Below are 16,792 nucleotides of genomic sequence, written 5' to 3' on the forward strand. Positions count from 1 at the left end.
TTAATGTCAATCAACTTTTAATTTCTTTTCTCAGAATCTAGTCCAACTTTTGGAATGCCAGTGGAACTTTCATTGCCAAAAAGTACCACCTTTCTTAATTTCGAAATTTTGATATTTTAGATATATATACTATAAAGGAAATCATATAAGTTTAAGCAAAACAGTTGAAAAAAATATAGAAGCTGGTTGGCATGGTAGGTGAGGGTGGGAGTGGGTGATGAATCGGCGAATTTTTGATGATGATGAATGCTCGTAAAAATAAATTACGACACAGAGAATTTTACGTGGTTCGATTTACTGAGGTAAATCTACGTCCACGGGGAGAAATGGGGGCAGGTTTGTATTGCTTGATCTGCGAATTACAGCTTACAACACAGACTTGCTATATGATTATTTCTCTAGAGAGATTCTAACCTCTCTCTATCAGATCTAAGTTCTATTTATATATTGAACTAAGATCGTGGCTTGCATCACCACCCTAAGTCGTGGATGTCGTGTAGGTCATGGCCTAAGATCGTGGCCTGAGTTGACGCCACGTGGTAGTGGGTGTGTTGGAAGTTGTGGAAATCCTGCATGGGTCCACTAACTCCTTGTTCGGTCGAATACTGAGACCGAACTGCTTTGGTTGCCGATCTGAGAGTAGAGCTTGATGCCGACCTGAGAGCAGAGCTTGATTGGTTGGCTTTTACCGAGCTGTAGGCTGAGGCCGAACTCTTTGGTAATGCCGAACTCCTCCGAACTCTTTGGTAATGCCGAACTCATACTCTTCCTTGGGCTTTGGGCTGATGGGCCGTCACTGCTGTTGGGCTTGTTTAGTTCGTACCCCATCACTACCCCCCCCGAAAGACGAAGTGAATCACTTCGGCGAAGCGAGTCACTTCGGCATTCTGGATAAAGGTACGGGGGAGGCTGACGTCAGGGGACGTGCCTTGCATGTGACTGCATTAAATGCGACAGTAAAATCCGGCCGTTGAATCCTGAAAAGGTGGGATTCGAAACGGTGCGATGATTTTGAAATCTTCGCCGAATCTGATAAATATGCTCTTTCTTCCTCATTTGAACACCTTTGCTGTTGCGTCTTCTATACTCTCTCTTTCTCGAGAAATTTTCTTCCGCTTTCAAGAGCTTCTTCAGACTTTCTTCACTTTCAAAAAGTAAGAAAAATGTCTTCTTCTTCTTCTTCGGTGTCGGGTAGCGGTAGGAAAGGGGATAAGGGGTCTTCTAGCCGGAAAGAATCCGGGGAGAAGACCGTAGAGTATTTTCACAGTATCTTGAGTAAGGATACTGTGATATCCCTTCACGAGAAGTATTTTTTACCTGGGGGGAAGGCGGTGGTTCCCGACGATGATCATAGGGCTAACGACCCGCCGGAGGGTTATGCCACCGTTTACGAAGCCTGCTTAGAATGCGGGCTTCGTTTTCCTCTTCCCCCACCTTTTGTAGAGCTTCTTGATTTTTTTCAACTCCCTTTAGGTCAGGTGACTCCGAACTCTTGGAGGCACTTATCGGCTTTTGCTGCCGAACTGCGTAGGCTAGATAAGGATCTGTCTCTGAGGGCAATCCTTAATTTTTTCCAGTTTAAAAGGAAGGGATCTTGGTTTTACTTGATCCCCTTACAGCCTTTTAGGGCCTTCTGCAAAACCAAGTGGCCGAAATGGCAAAACCGTTTCTTTTTTATAATAGGACTTCGGCTCCGGGCTTTCCTTGGAGAAGGCCGAAGTCCGTGATTCCCCATCCTCGGTTAGAACCGTTGGCCGAGCTCGAGGGCGAGCTCAATAAGATTCCTATGATTAGGAAACAGTATTCGGAAACTGAGCTCGTCAAGGGCGACCTCGTGTTCAATATCTCGTCTTCGGACGAAGAGGCCGAGGGTGAGGATTTCTCTTTATCTTTATGCTCTACTGCTTTAACGAAGAAAACTAACCTTGTTTTCTTGCTTTTTGGCAGTGTTCATGCTGAATAAGGCTATCCGAAAGTCCTCCGAGCTTGAGGAGCCGGAGAAAGAGAAGGCTACCAGCTCGGCGCCTGATGCCGAGAAGAATCCGAAGAGGCAAAAGACCTCTTCGGGTCCAAAGAAGCCGGAGTCGACTTCGGCAAGTAGGAAGGGGAAGACCCAGAAGCCCCCGAGAGCGCCCGAGAAAGACGTGGTCTTGGCGCCTCCTTCGGAGCATATCTGTGAGCCATTTTTATGGCCCACGGACTTCGCCGAGGTGAATTGTCTTCTTGATTCTTTGGCTTGGCTTCTGTCCTGTATTTTTTGTGGCCCCTTTGTTGACTTTTTTCCTTATCCATTTTCAGAGGAACGATATGCTCTCCAAGCTCGTCGCCGTCGAACTCTCCAAAGCGTCCAACGACTATGCTGAGATGCAGAGGAAATTGGCGGCTGCTTGTCACCGGGCCGAGCAGGCCGAGGCAAACTTTGAGAAAGCCAGAGCTGCTAGGATTTCGGCCCAGGATGAAGCTCAGTTTGCCAAAAACCAGCTCGTCATCCAGCGAGAGCAGACGAAACGGAGTGATGCTGCCGCCGTGGTTGCCCAGGGGGAGGCTCTCCGTGTTTACACGGAGAAACTCTTTTTGAGCAGCCAGTTCTCGGCTTTTGTCGGTAGTCTGGTAAGGCTAATTGCCGATAAGGGCGAGCAGGGGGCCGACGTCGTGCTGCCTCTGTACAGCCGAGAGATAGCAGCTCGGCTTCAGAATCTGCCGCTCCTTGAGGAGCTTGCTTCATCCTCGGTCCTGCTTTCTGCAGACCGAGTCCGGAGTTGTCGCGCTGATCGGGACGAGAACCTGGAGGCTATCTTTGCCTCCGTGGGACCCGTCTCACCCGCCTCGACTTACAACGGAGAGGGTGAGGCCGAGCCGCTGGAGCGGGAGGCCGAAGTCGAGCGGGCCGGGCATCCGGAGAAGGAAGCCGATCAGGAGACGCAGCAGATCGGCTACGGTGGCGCCGAGCAGGCTGGGGAGAGCAAGGAGGCAGAGGCTGAAGCTGAAGCAGATAAGGAGAAGGAAGCTGAACCTCACCGAGAAGGTGGAGACGAAGCTAGCGAAGTATGATTTCGTCTCCCTTCTCTTAGTTTAGTTTCTTCCTTTATGTAAAATGGCCTTGAAGCCCTCCTTGTATAGAAAATTTTTTTTCTTATGAATGAAAAAATTCTTCTTTCTGCTCTTGTGTCTTCGTATAGCCTTTCGTACTCTCTTACTCCTGTTGTGGTTTACTACCTGCTCGGTAAGCTGGAATGCCGAACTGACGTAGCTGCTTTGTATTTTTAACTCTCAAGGAGCTGGAGGTACTTCACTGGAAGCGGCTGTACTCTTCGGCTTTAGACGAAGCTGAGAAAAGAGCTATAGCTGACCAGATGAAGAATGACGAACTCTTGGCTCGTTCAATGAAGCTGGAGGCCGATAATAGGGACTTAGAGTCCGAAAAGAATGATCTGGAGGCCGAGCTGAACACGACCATTGCTGAGAGGACTGCGTACGAGGATTACATCCGTGTGCGCGGGGGAATGACCATATCAGATGTTCAGAGTCGAGTTGACGAACTGTGGGAGGAATATCATGTACTCCGTATGAACAATGTGCAGGAGAGCCCGGCTTGCCAACAAGTTGTGACATCACTGCGGCGTTGGGCTTCTCGGTACAACATCGTTCTTTCTCGGCGCCCCTCCATAGAAAGATTCCTTCGGCATATCGCGCCAACAGATGCTCGCACTCCAGATCAAACCTCTGGTTCCCTTGTTCAAAATCCTACTCCCAGTCAACAACGAACTCCGGAACAGTCGGAAACGTCAAGACGAGAACGGGCTCAGGAGCAACCGGAATCGTCAAGGCAGGGACGGACTGAAATTCGCCGAGGAGTTGTGACTATGAGCGAGCAAGATCAGCAGATGATTATTGCAGAGACTCTTCATCGCCGAGGTGCTAGGACTTCTCGGGCTCGGGGAAGAGGCGTTGGGTCGAGGATAGCATCTCGTCGACCTGCTTATTCTTCATCTGCTCGGAACAACCGAACTCGGCTTCCAGAGGATTTTGCAGATAGGTGGCTTAACTTCAGCAACCCTGGACAGTAGAATAGTCCTTTGTAATAGCGTAACGCCATTTTGTAGGGTAGCGGAGTTGTATGCCGAACAAGATTTGAAAAATGAAATTTTGTTTTCGCTTCTAACACTGTATTTACAGCTTAGCGAAAAAATTTCATCGTACTTGTCCTCGGTCTTATGAAGTAAACTTCTTTGACCGGACTTGGTCCTTGGTCTTAAGAAGTAAACTTCTTTGACCGGACTTGTCTTTGGTCTGATGAAATAAACATCTTTGACCGGACTCGTCTTTGGTCTGATGAAATAAACATCTTTGACCGGACTCGTCTTTGGTCTGATGAAATAAACATCTTTGACCGGACTCGTCTTTGGTCTGATGAAATAAACATCTTTGACCGGACTCGTCTTTGGTCTGATGAAATAAACATCTTTGACCGGACTCGTCTTTGGTCTGATGAAATAAACATCTTTGACCGGACTCGTCTTTGGTCTGATGAAATAAACATCTTTGACCGGACTCGTCTTTGGTCTGATGAAATAAACATCTTTGACCGGACTCGTCTTTGGTCTGATGAAATAAACATCTTTGACCGGACTCGTCTTTGGTCTGATGAAATAAACATCTTTGACCGGACTCGTCTTTGGTCTGATGAAATAAACATCTTTGACCGGACTCGTCTTTGGTCTGATGAAATAAACATCTTTGACCGGACTCGTCTTTGGTCGGATGAAATAAACATCTTTTGACCGGACTCGTCTTTGGTCTGTGTTCTAATTTGGCGATTTTTGTCGCCGGGATCGAACTTTCCCTTGTCCTAATTCGGCGAGTTTTATCGCGTGGATCGGACTTTCCCAGTTAACCGAAGTGGTCTTATGCAGTAAACCTCTTTGACTAGACATGGTCGTCCTCGGTCTTATGAGGTAAACTGCTTTGACCGAACTTGGTCGTCCTAATTCGGCGAGTTTTATCGCATGGATTGGACTTTCCCTTGTCCTAATTCAGGCAAGTTTTATCGCGAGAATCGGACTTTTGTTGCAGTTCGTTTCAGACGAAGTGCTTGATTTTTAAGCAGAATTGTGGTCTTGTATCCTCTTTAGAAGCTTTGACACACAATCTTTGGCTTGTTGCAGCTCGTTTCGGACGAACTGCTTGTTTAAGCTGAATTGTGGTCTTGTATCCTCTTTAGAAGCTTTGACGCACAATCGTTGGCTTGTTGCAGCTCGTTTCGGACGAACTGCTTGTTTAAGCTGAATTGTGGTCTTGTATCCTCTTTAGAAGCTTTGACGCACAATCGTTGGCTTGTTGCAGCTCGTTTCGGACGAACTGCTTGTTTAAGCTGAATTGTGGTCTTGTATCCTCTTTAGAAGCTTTGACGCACAATCGTTGGCTTGTATATGTTCTAAGAAGGGGATCAGCCTTCGAAGAACAAGATACCTCAGTAACATTTGTAAGAGACGACACGCACCGAAACAGACAAAACACACAGACAAAACGCACAGAGACAAATAAAGACCAAGCAAACCAAAGAAAGCACATTGACCGGACTGTCTCTTACAAATGGAACTTTTTGAGGTTGGAAACGTACCATGTTCGGGATACTTGTGCTCTTGACACGAGTCAATTTGTAAGACCCTTTGCCGAGGACTTCTGACACCCGATATGGACCTTCCCATGTGGGTTCGAGTTCGCCCAGCTTTTCTGCTCGGCTTACTTCGTTGTTTCTCAAGACGAGATCTCCCACTTGAAATTGCAGCTTCTTCACCCTTTGGTTGTAATACCGGGCTACTTGCTCCTTGTACTTGGCTGCTTTTATGCAGGCCAATTCTCTTCTTTCTTCGGCAAGATCTAGTTCGGCTCTCAGTCCGTCACCATTCATTTCTGAGGAGAAATTGAGTTCGGGGACTGGGTATGCCAATCTAAACCGGAATCACGGCTTCAGTGCCGTACACCATTGAGTTCGGCTCCGGTGTGACTTCGGTCATTCCGCCTGTCTATGACTCCGGCTGCTGTGATTGCTATGCTTGATGGTGCCGAACTGATTGCTCGGCACTTTTAAGCGCAATCTGCGAACACACTTGCTCTTTTTCGATCACCTCGGATGACCGCTATCCCTCCTTTGATGGGGAAGGTGTTCGGCGAGGAAGCCTCTGATCGCTATGATCGGGCTTCTTTTCGTCTCCTCTAGATGAGCTGTCTAAAGACCGTTTTCGACGGTCTGCCTCATCGGCTCGGGAGAACTGGTCCGCAATGTCCCACATCTCTTGAGCTGTTTGCGGACTGCATTCCACGAGCTTTCTGTAGAGAGCTCCGGGCAGGATTCCATTTTGGAATGCCGAAATGACAAGTAGATCATTGAGATTATCTACTTGTAGGCATTCCTTATGGAATCTCGTCAGGAAGTCGCTGATCTTTTCGTCGCGACCTTGATGTATAGAAAGCAGCTGAGCCGAAGTACTCCGGGCTTCCGCTTTCTGAAAGAACCTCCTGTGGAAAGCATCCATCAGATCTCGGTAGGATCTAATGCTGCCTTGAGGAAGGCTGTCGAACCACCTTCTGGCGTTCCCGATGAGCAGCTCGGGGAACAGCTTGCACATATGGACCTCATTGAGACCTTGGTTCGCCATATTATACTGATAGCGTCCCAGGAAGTCATGAGGATCCACGAGTCCGTCATAGGTTATCGACGGAGTTCGGTAGTTCTGTGGTAGGGAAGTTCGGGTAATATCGTCCGAGAACGGAGTCCTCAATGCTCCGTACATGGCGAACCCGACATTTCTTCGGTATGGAGGAGATGGAGTTCTCCTGTGATTCCGGTACCGAGGATTCTTTCTTTTGGAAGACATGACACTACTGCGGTAGTGACTGTCTCGCATGGAGGAAGAGGGAGAATCCGCCGTTTTCGCCTCCGGCTGCTTTTGGCTTCTCTGCAGGAAGGTTAAGAATTCCTCCTGCTTTTCAGCCAAAAACAGCTTGACAGCCTCGTTCAAATCGGGCTGCTGGGAAGACTCGGTGTGACGGCTTTTGGAGCGGCTTGTTCCTCCGCCATGAGAACTGGTGGGGGATTTATCCCTAGGCTGTTTTCCAGACCTATGGGGTGGATTGGCTTCCTCCTGGTTCTCACGGGCAGGAATACGGGTACTCTGCGATCTGGTATGCATTTTTTGGGTTGAAAAAATGGTCAAAAATTCGCTTTATCACAAATTTGGTTCTCTGTTTCCCACAGACGGCGCCAGTGATGAATCGGCGAATTTTTGATGATGATGAATGCTCGTAAAAATAAATTACGACACAGAGAATTTTACGTGGTTCGATTTACTGAGGTAAATCTACGTCCACGGGGAGAAATGGGGGCAGGTTTGTATTGCTTGATCTGCGAATTACAGCTTACAACACAGACTTGCTATATGATTATTTCTCTAGAGAGATTCTAACCTCTCTCTATCAGATCTAAGTTCTATTTATATATTGAACTAAGATCGTGGCTTGCATCACCACCCTAAGTCGTGGATGTCGTGTAGGTCATGGCCTAAGATCGTGGCCTGAGTTGACGCCACGTGGTAGTGGGTGTGTTGGAAGTTGTGGAAATCCTGCATGGGTCCACTAACTCCTTGTTCGGTCGAATACTGAGACCGAACTGCTTTGGTTGCCGATCTGAGAGTAGAGCTTGATGCCGACCTGAGAGCAGAGCTTGATTGGTTGGCTTTTACCGAGCTGTAGGCTGAGGCCGAACTCTTTGGTAATGCCGAACTCCTCCGAACTCTTTGGTAATGCCGAACTCATACTCTTCCTTGGGCTTTGGGCTGATGGGCCGTCACTGCTGTTGGGCTTGTTTAGTTCGTACCCCATCATGGGACATCTCCATATGTATATGGGCTGCTCACTGCTGTCATAATTATTCATTTTTATTACAAAGCCACAACACTGGATATGTGTTGTCCATCTCACTTCATAGTCGCAATCCCCAATTTCCAGATCATCCTAGTTTTATTTTTCCCGCCATATTTTTGATTTTTCATTTATGTTTTCATCATTCATATTTATCTATCTCCATAGTAAAAAATAAATATATGCAGTCATAGTTAGCCATAAAAAATTCTTTATTAAATAATTGTCGCACTTAATACTCACTTAAAATAAGAAAAATAATGTAGTACATATAGAAACAATATTTGTGAATTAATATACATGTATATAAAGAACTAAAACAATTTTAAACATAAATGATGTTTTTCGAATGACCTAAGAATGTTGAAGTGTGTAGTGTAATAAAAATGAAATATGCAGTATCAAATTAAAAAATCTGCTGTAAAGTTTTCATCTTAAGTTATGGTTTTCTGGATTGATTGATGATTTACTGAACCCTAGACTCGTATCAAGAGTTATAGAATCACCTGTTTGGTTTTAATTATAATTGAAATTAAATTTCAATTTTAATATCAATGGTTAAACCAAATAATATTAACAAAAAGGAATCACTATAGTTGTCAATAGCCATATATAGGTTTAAACGTTTTAACAACGTCAGAAAAAAAAGGTTCCAGCTATTAAAGAAGCGGTGTTTTAGTTGAATTCAAGACAAATTGAAGTTATAAAAAAGAGTGTATAAATAGAAACATGTATATTCGAATATTTGTTCCTCTTTAGCTTAAGATTGATGATGCTTTTTTATGGAAATAGGGGGATTATTGTCCATATTCTGCTTTCCTTGCAGCATTAAATAAAATGATTTTTTTCCTAATTCGCTTTCCTTGTATCCAATCAGAGACTAGTCGATATGTTACGTGCACCTCCAGTTCATACCCCACGAACAGCCTGTCTCCACTCCATCTCCACTTAATATATATACTCACTCCTTTCCTCTCTCTCTCTCTCTCCACAATTCTCATCATCACAATGGATCCCTGCCCTTTCCTGACCCCAGATTTGTCTTCTTGTTCAATGGAGAGCCCCGCAGGTGTTTCAGGTCAATGGGAATGTTAAGCAGCCGGTTTTTACTTGCATGTTCGGTTTGAGGAATTCTACCGAGAGATCTAGGTGAATATCTTCATTCAATTACTCTTTCAACTTTCAATTACAGCTCTAGTTTTATAACATCATTCAACCTTTTTCTGAATCCTCAATTGTTTATTGTGTTGCTATAGTTGAAATTTGTGTCACATTCTAGGATTTAGGGTTCTTAAGAGTTACTACTTGATTGTGAATTTTTAGTATTAGATCATTGATTAGGGAAACTATATATATCTAGGAAGGAAATTAAATTCAGATCTTCTCCCAATTAGTAGTATGCATTACAATTTACAACCAATATTCGATGAAATTATGAACAGATGTAGAATTCATGTGTGGCATTTAACAATTTTGCTATTCGGATTCCATTGTGGCAGCTTAATTAGCAGTATTTGGTTAGTCTAATCATTGATTTGTTGTTGAACATATCTTCTCTATCAGAACCAAGCACCTCAGCAAGCTGCTTCGGCTCCGGCGGCAAGGGGCATCCTGTAAAAGAGAGAAAAGGATGGTCCATCACCATCCACGACTTGTCCGGATCCCCGGTTGCTGCTGCCTCAATGGTGACTCCGTTCGTGCCATCACCGGGAACAGACAGAGTGAGCCGGTCCAACCCTGGGGCATGGCTGATCCTAAGGCCGGGGCACAGCACGTGGAGGCCGTGGGGGCGGCTTGAGGCGTGGAGTGACGGCAACCACCTCGGTTACCGCTTCGACCTCATCCCCGACAGCGGCATTGACGCCATCACCCTCGCCAACTCCAGCATCCCCACCAAGACAGGAGGGAAATTCACCATCGACGTTATCACCGGCCCAACGCCAATGACGAGCCCCAATAGCAGCTTCGACCTCAGCTCGGGGTCGGGTTCCGGGTCGGATCTGGGCTCGGCGTCGGGGTCCGGGTCGTTGGCGCATCTGTTGTACAGAGGGTTCGTGATGTCGTCGACAGTGCAAGGAAACGGCAGGCCGGAGGTGGGAGTCGGGGTGCAACACGTGAGTTGCACGGAGGATGCGGCCGGCGTTTGTGTCGTTGGCAGCTGCGATGGATCTCAGCATGGATGCTTGCAGGCCGTTTTCAAGAAAGCTCCGCAAAGAGCTGCGCCAACCGGATCTCGAATAGGTCCATACCCTCTTCAGTTCGGGTCGGATCGGGTCAATGAGTGTACAGTCAACGGCAGTTATTTGTTTTTTCTTCTTCTTGAATCATTATTTCCACCGAGTCAATTCTTTTGTACATGAGCGAGAAGTTTTAATTGGACAAGTATTTCTTTGGAATGCTGTTATTTGTGAGCTTAGCTAAGAATGAGAAAGTATTGGTGACAGGTTGACATATATTTCAAAGTGGCCAATATAAGCTTTAAAATTTTGTCTATTTTCATTTATAATAACTAGTTGAGAGTTCACATTTCTCACTGCATTTTTTAAATTCAATTACATATACTCCTATAAATAGTGAAGAACATGATACTCTTATAAATAGTGAACAGTATGCTCTTGAAATAATATAAGAGCATGAAATAATATAAGAGCATGAAAGTGAGACTGAGTTCATAAAAATTGAAGAGAATGCTGATGCCCCAATGAGCATTCGACATTCCAACTTCCCTGTTTCTAGAAAGTTTCACTTGTTGGTAACCTACTCTAAATAAATAAATAAAATAAAGAGGATGTCCGCAGGGGCATAGCGCAGTTGGCAACGGAAGGGCAGATCTTGCTGCAATGAGCTGGGTTCAAATCATCTCACTGCTCATGTGAGTGTGGGGGCCGCCAAGGCTACAGAATTGCCTTTTTGCCTCAATAAAATAAGAGGATAATAGTTCAAATTGCACGGCTTATTTCATGCCCACATATATGTTAACCTACCCACTTTGTCATTTATTTCATGAAAATTTACAATAGCTCATCGTGTCGTCCCACTCATTCAATATGAATTACTCTCTTTATTCGATTGTAGTGAAACGTTTTTCTTGTTGGTACATCCCAAGTTAAATGAAACATTTTTTTTGCAATAATTAATTGATTCATCTCTTCTATTTTATCTTATTATCTCTTTTTATTTTATTCTTTCTTTCTTTTATTTTATTCTTTCTCTTTTTTATTTTATTCTTATTCTTATTTTATTACCTATTTCTCTTTCTTATTTTATTTACTCTCTTATTTTATTTACTCTCTTATTTTACTATTGATAATTTAATTAACTAAGCACCATTACCTAAAATCTTACTAAAATAGAAACGTTTCAATTAGGCTAAGACAAAGAGAGTATTAGAATTTCGGAGTTATGATTACTAAAAATAAAAAGCTTTTCTAACTACATAGTAAAGTGATCAAATTTTAGGAGTTTCAAGAGTGTAGGTTTCATTTTCTTTTTAAGTATATTGATTTGGTTTGTATATGTGTTAAGAGTCGTCTACTCTGAACGGAGAAGTTCTGTCCAGTTTCCCCAGTAACACCCCAATTCCGGCGCCTTCATCGAGAAGGTCGGCGGCTGATTCCCGTTCTGGCGAGAAGAACGCTCTTCGTCGGCAGAGATTAAGATTCCTAGAGTATTACGCAAGATAGTTGGGAAAAATAATTCTTCATTGATTAAAAGACGGAACAATGAATAACCCTTTTTATAATCTATGGACCCTAGGGTTGGTTCGACCTATCCTAGACATCGGGAAAGAACCAACAAAGAAAACCTGACCAAAAAATAGAAAATAAAGTAATTCCATAATTATCCAAAAAATATCAAAAATAATAAATAACAAAAGACTCTATTTTAGCTAAGGAATCGGCTGGGAGCTTTCAGCCGATCTCTCGGTCTCAACGTTCTGCCCGACTCCACTGCCGGCGCCGGCACCTGCGTCTCCTCCTGCGCGTCTTCCTTCTGCGTCTCCGATGCCGCCTCCTCTGCCTCGGCTGGGACCAATGCGCCAGCCGCCTCCTCCGATGTGTTCTCCGTCGATGGGGTTGGCGCATTCGTAACAACTCTCTCCCTCTTAGCGACACCCTTGTCCTCAAGGGGAATATTCGGGAAGCGCTTGTGAATCTCGGCCAACGGCTCCCACGAAGGCGAGTCAGTCACGTCCGACCAACGCACCAACACGTGCTCTACCGCCTCTCTGTCATGCCACATTGTCTGCGACTCCAAAATGCTCACCGGATGAGCAATGGGCCTGCTCCCTTTGAATGCAGCCGGCAAGGGTACCGCCTCGTTCGCCTGTACGAACGCCCGCAACAAGCTAACATGAAAAACGTTATGCACACGGCTGCCCTCGGGAAGCCGCAGCTTGTACGCCACTGGACCTATTCTCTCCAGAATTTCGAAAGGTTCATAAAATCGTTTGGCCAACTTAGCAGAAATCGGTTTTGCAACCGAGTACTGTCGATAAGGCTGCAACTTCAACCATACAAAGTCCCCCACTTCGAACTCAATGTGGCGGCGGTGTTTGTTCGCCGTTGCGCTCATACGCTGTTGAGCTTTCTGGAGATTACGGCGAAGCTCCACCAGAAGTGTGCCTCTCTCCCTAATCAAGTCTGCCACGTTGGGGGGAGTCTTGGCAGACGGCGGCGCCGCCACCAAAGTCGGCGGTTCCCGTCCATACAAAGCCCGAAATGGTGATGTCCCCAAGCCCGCATGATGAAAACAATTCAACGCCAATTCCGCCCAAGGCAGAAAGTTAGACCAAGTAGAAGGTCGGTCCGCCGTGAAGGCCGGGAGGTACTGCTCCAATCCCTGATTCTGAATCTCCGTCTGGCCGTCAGACTGCGGGTGGTAGGCCGTAGAAAATTTCAACTTCGTGCCACTAAGACGCAATATCTCCTCCCATATGGCATTCAAGAAAACCGGATCACGATCCGAAACCAGCGTCTTTGGAAATCCGTGATGGCGGACCACAGTGTTGACGAAGAGATGTGCCACGCGGAGGGCATCAAAACTGGTGGGCAAGGCCTCAAAATGGACGTATTTGGGCAATCTATCCACGACAACCATAACAATAGTATACTTAGTAGACCAGTGATAAAGTCCATCGAGACGTCGTCCCAAACCTGGGCTGGCACGGGAAGAGGTTGAAGGAGACCAGCCGGTTTCTGTGTCGAGTACTTAGTAGATTGACACACGACACACGCATCCACAAAGTCCCTTACCTCTTTCCGCATTTTTTGCCAATAAGTGGCTAACAGGCGGAAGGTGCGGTCGTTGCCGGGATGACCGGCTAGCGGCGTGCAATGATGTTCCTCCTACATGAGCTTGTTCATGGTCGACGATGCACTTACAAGCACTCTTCGATCAAAATAGATCAAACCATCTACCCAAGATAGGTGCGCCGGAGCCGCGCCGGACTTGATCGTCGCTGTCAACTCCACCAATTCAGGAAACGTCGCGGTCTCAGTGCGAAGTACGTCAAGCAGGCGTGGACGGGGATGAGCTACGGTCGTCAACAAGGCTGCTCCCGAGGCGCACTCATCCACCGACGACGCGGTCGTCCCCGACGGATCCGGGTCAACCTCTTCACGACGTGAGAGAGCGTCTGCCGCCTTATTCGATATCCCCTTCTTGTACTCAATTCTGAACTTGTACCTCATCAACTTACGGACGTACATTTGCTGATCCGGAGTGTGAACAATTTGTTATAACAATTCCTTTAGGCTCTTTTGATCCGATCGAATTACAAACTCCCTCCCCAACAGGTATTGGCTCCACTTTTGAACGGCCTCCACAATAGCGAACAACTCCTTGTGATAGGTGGAGGCGGCCTTCCGTCTGGGACCCAATTTCTTGCTAAAGAACGCGATGGGAGGGGCGTCCTGAATGAGCACCGCTCCGATGCCAACGTCCGACTCGTCCGTCTCAATGCAAAATGGTTTAGAGAAGTCTGGGAGGCTTAAGACCGGTGCCGAGGTCATCGCCAATTTGAGGGCATCGAAGGCCTCCCCCGCTGCTGCCTCTCATTCAAAGGAATCTTTTTTTAGCAAATCCGTGAGAGGGGCTGCGATCATGGCGTAGTTCGCGACGAAACGACGATAATACCCGGTCAACCCTAAAAATCCTCGTAACTGCTCCACTGTCCGGGGAGTAGGCCATGCAGTCATAGCCTCTACTTTTACCGGGTCTGCCTTCAACTGTCCCGCCGAAATGAGGTGGCCCAAGTACTCGACTGTGGTGCTACAGAACGAGCACTTTGTCAACTTCACAAAAAACTGGTGGAGGTGTAATAGTGATAGCACCTCTGTCAAGTGGTCGCAGTGGGCCTCGAGGGAAGGACTATACACCAAAATATCATCGAAGAACACGATGACAAACTTCCGAAGGAGGGGCTGAAATATCCCATTCATTGCTGCCTGAAACGTGGACGGCGCATTTGTCAGTCCAAAAGGCATGACCAGAAATTCAAAGTGACCATCATGAGTGCGGAAAGCAGTCTTAACAACATCCTCCCCGTGCATCCGAATTTGGTGGTATCCGGATCGCAAGTCCAATTTTGTAAAGAACCTGGCAGCTCCTAATTCGTCGAATAATTCGTCTGCAGTTGGAATTGGGAAGTGGTCCGGAACAGTAGCTGAGTTCAGTGTGCGATAATCTATGCAGAACCTCAATGATCCATCCTTCTTCCGAATTAACAGTACTGGGGAGGAGAATGGACTCTGACTCCTCTGTATTATCCCTTGTTCGAGCATTTCCCGTACCTGGCGCTCAATCTCATTTTTTTAGAAGTAAGGGTAGTGGTACGGTCTCACATTGATCGGTTTGGTGTTGGGAAGCAAATGGATTTTATGATCGAAAACACGTTTAGGTGGCATCCCTACCGGCAAGGAAAACACCTGCTGATGAGCCTCCAACACCTCCCTGATTTGCGGCGATAGATCGGGTGGGAAACCTGGCTCGACGGACAGCCGCTCCCCCGTCTCCGGCTCCGAGTCCAGTGGCACTATTTCATAGAATTCATGGGACGGCGAGTGAGCAGCCAGCAACATCAACGAGTTTAAGGACAACTGCCGCGGTCCGAAACTCCAAGGTTTTCCCCACAAAGTCCGCCGAGATCTTGCCCAGTGATTCGAGCCAGTCCATCCCTAGAATGACGTCCGCCCCATGCACCTCTAGAATGTGTAAATCTACCAAAAACTGGACGCCTTGCATAGTTAACTTCGTGCGACGAGAGACATGTGCACACACTAACGAGGCCCCGTTCCCCACATAAACCCTAAACGGCCGAATAGGCATCAAAGCGAGCTGGAGGTGCTCCGCGATCCGTGGGTGAAGGAAGTCATGGGTGCTCCCTGTATCAATCAGTACGCCCACCTCCGGGATCCTATTCGTCCCGTCACACGGAACGGCCGAGATCGGCTGTTCCCATTCAAAGAGTGCAAGTGCGATAGGTCCGCCGTGATAACATGATCGTCCTGTACTTGGCACTCGGATTCCAGTTGTGCATCCTCATCGTCGTCTTCCCCCACATAGCACAACAACTTCACCGCACACACATGTCCCGGGACATATTTCTCGGGGCAATGCCAACATAAACCCTTCCTCGATCTCTCCGACTTCTCTGCGAGCGATACCCTTATCGGCGCGGCTCTCGATTGGGTCGTCTGACCCCTAGACGGCGGGGGTGCAGAGCTGCTGGGAGGTGTACCCGCAGCTAGCCGGGAGTCCCTGTTCGGCCACTGTCGTTTCGGGAGTGCCAAGGCCTGCTGTGCTCGGTGCTCCTGACTCGCTCCTAACCGCAGTGCTAGCGCCATCGCCTCTGCTAATGACTGCGGTTGCCGCAATTCTACCGTCTCCTGGATCGGTTGTTTAAGGCCCTCAATAAAGATTGGGATCAACGCCTCATCTGAAAGACCTTGGACCCTGTCCAAATACCGCTCGAAGGTGTTATGGTACTCTGCAACCGATCCCGTCTGTACCAACTTGGCAAGCGGCCCCGTATAATTCTTAAAGCTCTGAGGATCAAATCTGTGGCGTACGTCCTCCAAAAAATCGGGCCAAGTGACATAGGGATTGTTTTTCTGATAGTTAAAGATCCATTCTGCCGCTGGCGGTTCGAATAACATGACTGTGTAATGCAGCCTGTCCTCCTCAGGCATAAGCTTGTGATTAAAGTAATATTCCACGCGGGATATCCAGTTCGTTGCATTAGAACCGTCGAAGTGTGGTGCCCCCATATTCACTCCCGAATTATCACCTCCCCCTTGTCGACAAGCAGCGAGATCCCTCTGTCGCAGACTGTCCCAGGCGGTTGGCCGACGGGGCAGAGGACCCCCGCGTGAACGCGTCTGCGGCAGATGCCAACTGGCCGTGCGCCGCTGTCGCACTCCGCACGGGACACCTTCCTCACGGTGATATGGATCCCGCCCGCCCTGTACATCTCGTCTTCCACCCCGAGGTGGTCTACCCCCGCGAAAACCGATATGAGTACTAGGGTTAGAACCCGTCGATGGAATATATGTGTCACGATGTAAGCGGTACTCCCGATCGTCGGAATCATATTCCTCGGCGATGAAATCCTCGTCCTGTAAAGGGGAACCCTCCATAACATCTATCCGACGGTCGGAATTGTCCATACGCATCTCCAATTGATCGAAACGGGCCATAATACGATCAAAACCTTGCGCGAATGGGTCGGCGCTCGCCCCTCCGAGGGGTTGTTCCCCTTCGCGAATAATATCGCGTTGCTGATGTCGCGGCTGTCCAGCGGTCTCCCTACTTCCCGATGGGCGGCGGGATACTCCCCGCCCTAGTTCCGTCGCGTTGCCCCCAGTCAGCG

The 16,792-nt window shown here is 47.3% G+C and overlaps 1 pseudogene; it reads left to right on the forward strand.

The window, feature by feature from the left end:
* Window positions 1-8,919: 8,919 nt before the first annotated feature.
* On the forward strand, window positions 8,920-10,375 carry LOC121807023 (annotated as a pseudogene).
* Window positions 10,376-16,792: the final 6,417 nt, after the last annotated feature.

This window comes from Salvia splendens, chromosome 6, assembly GCF_004379255.2.
Source record: "Salvia splendens isolate huo1 chromosome 6, SspV2, whole genome shotgun sequence".
Lineage (NCBI taxonomy): Eukaryota > Viridiplantae > Streptophyta > Magnoliopsida > Lamiales > Lamiaceae > Salvia > Salvia splendens.